This window comes from Schistocerca cancellata, chromosome 7 (genome assembly GCF_023864275.1).
Source record: "Schistocerca cancellata isolate TAMUIC-IGC-003103 chromosome 7, iqSchCanc2.1, whole genome shotgun sequence".
Lineage (NCBI taxonomy): Eukaryota > Metazoa > Arthropoda > Insecta > Orthoptera > Acrididae > Schistocerca > Schistocerca cancellata.
This window is the reverse complement of record NC_064632.1, coordinates 208808191-208815585: the sequence shown is the minus strand read 5'-3', so window position 1 is coordinate 208815585 and position 7395 is coordinate 208808191.

Here is a 7395-nt window from a genome sequence, read left to right as displayed (position 1 = left end):
ATGAACCTCAGTCCGCTCCTCCACCCTCTTCAACAAGGACGTTGGCAGAATGAAGGCAGAATTCTTACCCCTATGTCTTCGGGCGACAATATTTTTTATCAATCAAAATTTAAGCCGCTGCGGGTTTCACACCCGGAACCGAGAACGTTTCGATTATTACAGAAGGGCGCTACACCTAGACTACGAGGACGGGCATTATCTGGTGTGTAAAGTTGGTTCCGTGCAGTCGAATGACTACGGCCTTCACAATTCGCCAGTTGTCTAGACTATTCTACACTTTTGGCCCTCCGTCAGACAGTGGTTGGTGACAGTACTGAGCCTTTTTGTCCAGTCAATGTAAGTGATTCTGTTCAGCATGCTACCATACTGCCCTCGGCGTTCGATTGCCGAAACAATGAACAGTAATTTGAAACCTGCCTTGATTATGTTTGACGCAGAATCTCAGCTTTAGTGGAATTTTTCTATTCCGAGGTTTAACTCAGCGTTTAATTCGGGTCTTTACCAGATTCGTAAGACAACACCCATCTCCTTGACGTGGTGTTACACTCTGAATTCTCCACTGTCTACTGTACGGTCTGTGGACGATATTTCGCCGGGCAAAGTCACAACTGATGTCATACAGCAGAAATAGAAGACAGCCAGAAAGACTACTGCGTTCGAACACTGGAGGTAGCCACAGCGCTATAATAAGGGTCGCCATGCATACAGGGTGAGGTGTGGTGTTCATGTTTTTATTTACAATTTTTGCGGCCAAGGTTAGGGTGAAGTAGCCATATTTTCTAAGTTGGTCTCTCGCTTTGTGGGTCCATGCGAGAACATCGAGACGCTCAACCCTATCAGTCCCTTGGTACACAATATCATCACGGGCAAAGAGACCAAGTGGCAAGTTTCTCAAATTAAAAAGAAAAGTGAAGGTGTTCCGTTAAAATATACTAAACTCTGTCTCGGCGGATGTATACTTGATCTATACAAGAACGTTGCTTTGACCAAAATACCACTCTCGGACTGATAAAGTTCAATATATCAGGACTGAAATGCGGTGGGCCGCGCGCGTGCCCTCATCTGCTGTTTCCACCTTCCCTATCAATCTGCAACTGCCTCACCAAGCTCTTGTCAAAACGCGTGGCATGGAAAACCGACAAGGATCCCACATGGCTATCGCAATCGAGAGATCGATCCGAGCCTGCGTAACTCAGACTTGATTTTGAAGGATACCTAGATGTGATGGATCTGGAGATCGGTGCTCCTGTTGAAGGTGTCAATTAAAATGAGGTATCTGTTAACATGGAGGGTGGGGAGTCGGTATCTGGATATACATGAAAGAAAACCCTTTAATGTTTAAATGAAATGGTTCTCTGGATCTGTACATTTATGATAGTTGATTAAATATTAAATACATAACCTGGCCATATTTATCTATTGCACAACGGATAGCAGTAGGACGTAGAAATGGAAGTTTTACGAGAGAATACGTAAGCACGTGCTCTGGTAAAAGTATCACACTTATTGACGGCACAACGGAACAAACTAATAAAGTAAACGATTAACAAATGGGTGATTGTTGATAACGCTCTTGGATGAGTTACAAAGTTACATTTACAACTGCGTTTTGTAGACCCCATGACGAGTTGTCGTTAATTATTAATTATGGAAAGGTCAGAGGAATCTTTAAATGACGGCATTCAGGCTCATATACGCATATAATAGAGATCCGGCAGAATTATAAGAATAAAGAAAAACTTCTCCTGTATGCACGTGGTTGGCGAACGGTTGTCCACTTGGCTTGAGTGCACGAAGCAAGTGAAGAATAATTCATCGATAAGAATAAACTGTTAATAGTTGCACCACAGAAGAAGTTCTGAAACAAATTTGGAACTTTTACCCCGAGAATCAGTAACTGTGACATGTAACGTTTTTCACAACATGTGAACTCGCGGATGTCACTAACCAAAATTCTGCATAAAATAAGTATTAAAAGTCAGAATAGCTAAGCAAATTCCACTGGATACATTACTGTGAGATGCGATCTGCCGACTTAAAGTTCTCAGATCCGTACTTAACAAGTGCTGAGACTACAAAGATACGTAGGAACTAGATTCGAAAATGAAATCGAAATTAGTGAAGTATGAAAAATATGTTGAGTTATGCTGTACTCGAGAGTCCAAACAACGAAGTAATATCAAACTGAACTTAGAAGATATATCACAAGTCCACAGGTTTTAACAAGTGTGGAGCAGAACAACAGCTTGCATGCGTGGCTAAGTTCAGTTCTTCATAATTTTCCAGAACTAGGATGAAAGATTCCGTATACTACTGAAAGAGAAATGAGAGATGAGAGCATGACATTAATTTTGACTGGAGCTGAAATCTACAAAAATATGGGAAGAATGAACTATGAATACGCAGACTCACACTTATTCGCCCATGTCACGTCAGCCGGAACACTGCTGAGCGAACTACTTTGGAACCCACGCGTCCCGTTCGCCCAGAAGTGTCCAGAGAAGCTCCTTGCTTTGTGATGACAGACTGTACAAGAGCTTCGTCCAAGGCGAACAGAGGCCTGTTTTCTACCTGGTACGAACTTATAGGGTTGGCTATTCTGCCACTGTAGCCGACTACTTTTACTCCCACCGATATAGATACTGAAGTTAATCTTTTGCACACTCATTTATGGTTTTCATACATCAGGCGAGTGGAGGAAACGATGTATATACTGACATATAGAACATAGATCTATTGAATATGCGTGTGGGGCTCCGATTACCAAAAGCTTAGTAAAATGTGATGTGACATAAAAATAACATACCGTGTCGACACTATGGACGCACTCAGCTGCTCAGTCTTTTTATGTAGTTTACAGATAGCGCCCAGAATTGAGATGATAGACAGCCTTCAGTCTGATATGTTTAATGCAGGGAGATAAAAACAACAATGTTACTAGACTCCGCTGCCTCCACGGAAGCCTGCCTGGGTGGCCGATCGGTTATAGGCACTACAGTCTGGAACCGCGCGATTGCAACGGTCGCAGGGTCGAATCATGTCTCGGGTTTCTTAGGTTTAAGTAGTTCTAAGTTCTAGGGGACTGATGACCTGAGCAGTTAAGTTTCATAGTGCTGAGAGCGATTTTACGCAGTTTAACTTCCACGGAAATTGCATTCATTGTGCTGTTTCGCTCCCTGTGATTCTAGTAATGGCAACCGGTACCATTAAGAAGTGGTAGAAGACTGTCTACTGGGTCCATATTAAACACGATTTCAGTAGGCTCGGAAATTCTGTGTCCTTCGCTCGCCAGTGCTTCGCATTGGAAGGTTAGATGTGGTGCAGTTTCGTCTTCCTCACTACGTAGTCTACATTTAGCGGCTTTCTCCTCTCTGTCCTCGCGTGCGCGATGTTTTACGAAGTTCTATGGCCAGTCATGAGTTTTACTACGAGTTCTTTAATATTGAACTTGTTTTGAAATATGGATCTGCCAACATTCGCTTGCCAGTTTCTGATTTTGGATAGTAGTCCATTATTCTACTCGCTGCCTCCTGTTTAAACTACATAGTGTGATTGTATCATCATCTTCGGTTGCTGACGGAGTGAACGAGCTGTTCTAGGCGCCACAGTCTGGAAACGCGCTGCTGCTACGGTCGCAGGTTCGAATCTTGCGGCGGGCATGGATGTGTGTGGTGTTCTTAGGTTAGTTAGGTTTAAGTAGTTCTGAGTTGCAAGGGAACTGATGACCTCAGAAATTAATTCCCATAGTGCTCAGAGCCATTTGAATCATCTTTTGTTTTGCAAGTACCGGTCCAATAAATCGATTCATCACCCCTGTCCTGGCCATTCTGTTAGATTATTCATTGCTACTAATTCCTGAACGACCAAGGACCCACAGCTGGTTTACCCTATTGCTTTCCCCTAGTCCCTGAAGGTCTTCTTTGCGTTCTGCAATGACTTTTGATCTCGATGCAGGGGATGACAGATATTTTACAGCTGCTTAGCAATCTGAATAAATGAGTAATGTTCCAACTAAATTTTTGTTTCTGTATGAAATTTAGCCTTAATTTACCAGTCACTCTATAAAAAATATTGTATGTATTACAGAAACAATGTCCTTACAACCTGTTACCCACCTTAAAGTCGCTTGCTAACCTATCACAAAACATAACCTAATTTGAATTGAACCGTAACTGGTTTGAATACAACCTCTCTTTGCGCTAAATGTGCAACTGTAGTAAAACAATATTCTCCTAATCAAAATTTCCACTTACCTCGCCTCATGTGAGAACACCGGTGCAGATTTCTCGAAAGCACAACAGAAAATGGCAAGCAGGCATCAGCTAATCGAGACTTCTGTTTCAAAATGAAATTTCCACACAATATTCAAACTGTTGCGTATCTCATGCTGCAATGTGAATAATGATTTCCAAAGTGTGCAATGATGACAGAGAATTCCTATAAAAGTATAACATGTTAATCAATTGAAATCTTAATGCATGACTCAAGGAAGTGGGGTAGTCATTCTCTCAGCTCTGAACAAGTAAACAAAATTAACTAGTTGCCAATAAACATTCCTACAAATTACGTGAGCAGTGCTGCAGCCTTTTCTCAAAATTATTGTGTTCCAAAACAGCTATTATGAAAAATTTATATTGCTTTCACTTTTCAATGAATACATCATATTCATTATCACTGCCCTCCTGTTGCAGCTAAGCGGTCCAATCTCTGTACCTTACCGAGCTCCGCAGCAACCACCTTCTGCTTCATTCCGCCATACTGTAACCCCATCTCTTGTCGTATGTCTTATTACAGTAGCGAATATCCAGAACATATTCCTAGGGACATAGAATTCAATTTTTACCACAGACCCTTTTAGTCCTCATAAGGGTACTTTTGGCCTCGTAACGTTTAATATTAATATAGTTTCGCATTCCTCTATTTCTAGAGTTTCATCGAGATACTTGACATTCCAGTATACAATGTATGTAATAGATTTGGTTCCTCGTAAATGGTGCTACAGCAGTTTTCTTGGGCCTCACACGTAGATCCTGTTTACTGCACCAGTTTTCCGAAGTGCGTAGTACACTTTCTACTGTTGCGTCCAGGAAAAGTTGGTTGCGGTATTTGTGAATTTTTGCAATTTTATTCGTACCGTGTCCAGGTGGTAGAGGCCAGCCAAGCCGATGCGCTCATTAAGTAAGCCACTGGACGGTATTGTTGACATTATGACAAAACAGTCCAGGCAGAGGGGCGTTTACGACGCCAGTCAACGGCCGAGCGCATGAAACGAAGTGTGACCAAGAGTGAAGTAATATTTTATTAGTCGGAAACGTACGCAATACCAAAAAACTCACACTTTACAGATTGAACTGGGACTAGCAACCATCGCTCAGTAGAGAACGAGCTAGAAAAAGCTAATGGGACAAGTAATATGAGAAAACTACTCGTCATCCTCCTATAGGTCTTCATTGGAAGCATAGCTATAAGTGTACAAATAATCGAACTGCACTAAGTAGCAAACGATGCACACCTGATCTGTGGAACGACGTTGTTTCGACCAAAATACCCACCCTCGTACTGATCAGGTCTCTACCCTCCGAGATAAGGTTTAACATGTCAGGGCGGATCTGAGGTAGGCCATCCTTTGTGAGTTTGGACTTGGTGTTACAGTCAACGCACAAGCGATAGGACACAGCATCGTTGAGGTAACGATGAAATGGAGAATTTCCGTTCGACCACTTCATGAGTGTACCGTGAATATTAGGAATCCGGTAAAATATTAATACTAAGATTTACGCCTCGTCTTGGCCGTTAACACTACCATTGGACTATTGATGTCTGGAAACATGTTGTCTGGTCGAACGAAACTCGTTTCAAATTGTATCGAGTGAATAGACGTGTACGGCTATGAAGACAACCCCATGAATCCATGGACCCTGCATGTCTGCAGGGGACTGTTCAAGCTGGTTGAAGCTCTAAGCTCTGTAATGGTGTAGGGTGTATGCAGTTCGAATGATATGGGATCACTTATATGTCTAGATACAAGTCTGGCAGGTGACACGTACGTAAGCATCCTGTCTGATCGCTTGCATCCCTCCATGTCCACTGTGAATCCCGAAAAATCTTGGGCAATTCCAGCAGGACAATGTGACACCCCACACATCCAGAATTGCTACAGAGTAGCTACACGAATACTCTTCTGAGTGTAAACTCATCCGCTGGCACCAAACTCCCCAGACATGAACATTTCTGATGATATCTGCGATGCCTTGCAACGTGCTGTTTAGATTTCCATCTTCTCTTACTGTTATTGATTTACGGGAAGCCTTGCAGTATTCATGGTGTCAGCTCCCTCCAGCCCTACTTCAGACATTAGTCGAGTCCATGTCACGTCATGTTGCGGCAGTTCTGCGTGCTCACGGGGGCCCTACAGGATATTAAGCAGGTGTACCAGTTTCTTTGGCTCTTTGGTGTACAGGAAAGAAAAACCTTTGATATTTAAAGGTACTGGGTTGCTGGATCTGCACAATTATGATAGTTGAATAAATATTAAATAAATAACTTCGCAATATTTACCTGTTGCACTACGAAAAGTAGTAGGACATAAAAATGGAAGTGCGCGAGAGAATATGCAAGCACTTGCTTTGGTAAAAATAATACTTTTATTAAAGACACAACTGAACAAACAAGTAAACTAAACAACTAATGAGTGGGTGATGGTTGCTTTTTCTAATATTGCTCTCGGCTGTATTACAAAATTAAAAAACCTGCATGTGTAAGACCCTGTCATGATGTGTCATTAATTATTAATGAGGTCAGGGTCAGAGGAATCTTTCAATAGCGACATTCAAGCACATGTACACATACAATAGAGATTCGGGACAAATACAAGAATAAAGAAAAACTCCATCAGTATGCACGTGGTTGCCAAGCGGTGGTCCCCTTGGCTGGAGTGCACGAAGCAAGTTAACAAGAATTCATCAGAAAGAATGAACTGTTAATTGTTGCACCATAGAAGACGTTCTGAGACTAATTTGGAACTTTAACCCCAAGAATCAGTAACTGTGACATGTAACATTTGTCGCAATCCACGAACAAGTGGTCGTCACAAAAAAAATCCTGCATAACATAAGTGGTAAAATTCAGAATAGCTAAACAAATTGGACAGGATATATTACCGTGAGACACGATCAGCGAAGGTAAGGCTTTGAGATCCGTTCTTAACACATGCTGATACAACGAAGACACGTGGGAACTGGATAATGAACTGAAATTGAAATCAGAGAAGTTTAAGAAACCTGTTCAATTATGCTATATTTGTGAGATCAACATCTTGCGCCATGTGTTCGAACAGGGGGGAGCAGGAAAACATCTTGCATGTGTGGAACGGTTCGTTATGTTCCGAAAATAGCA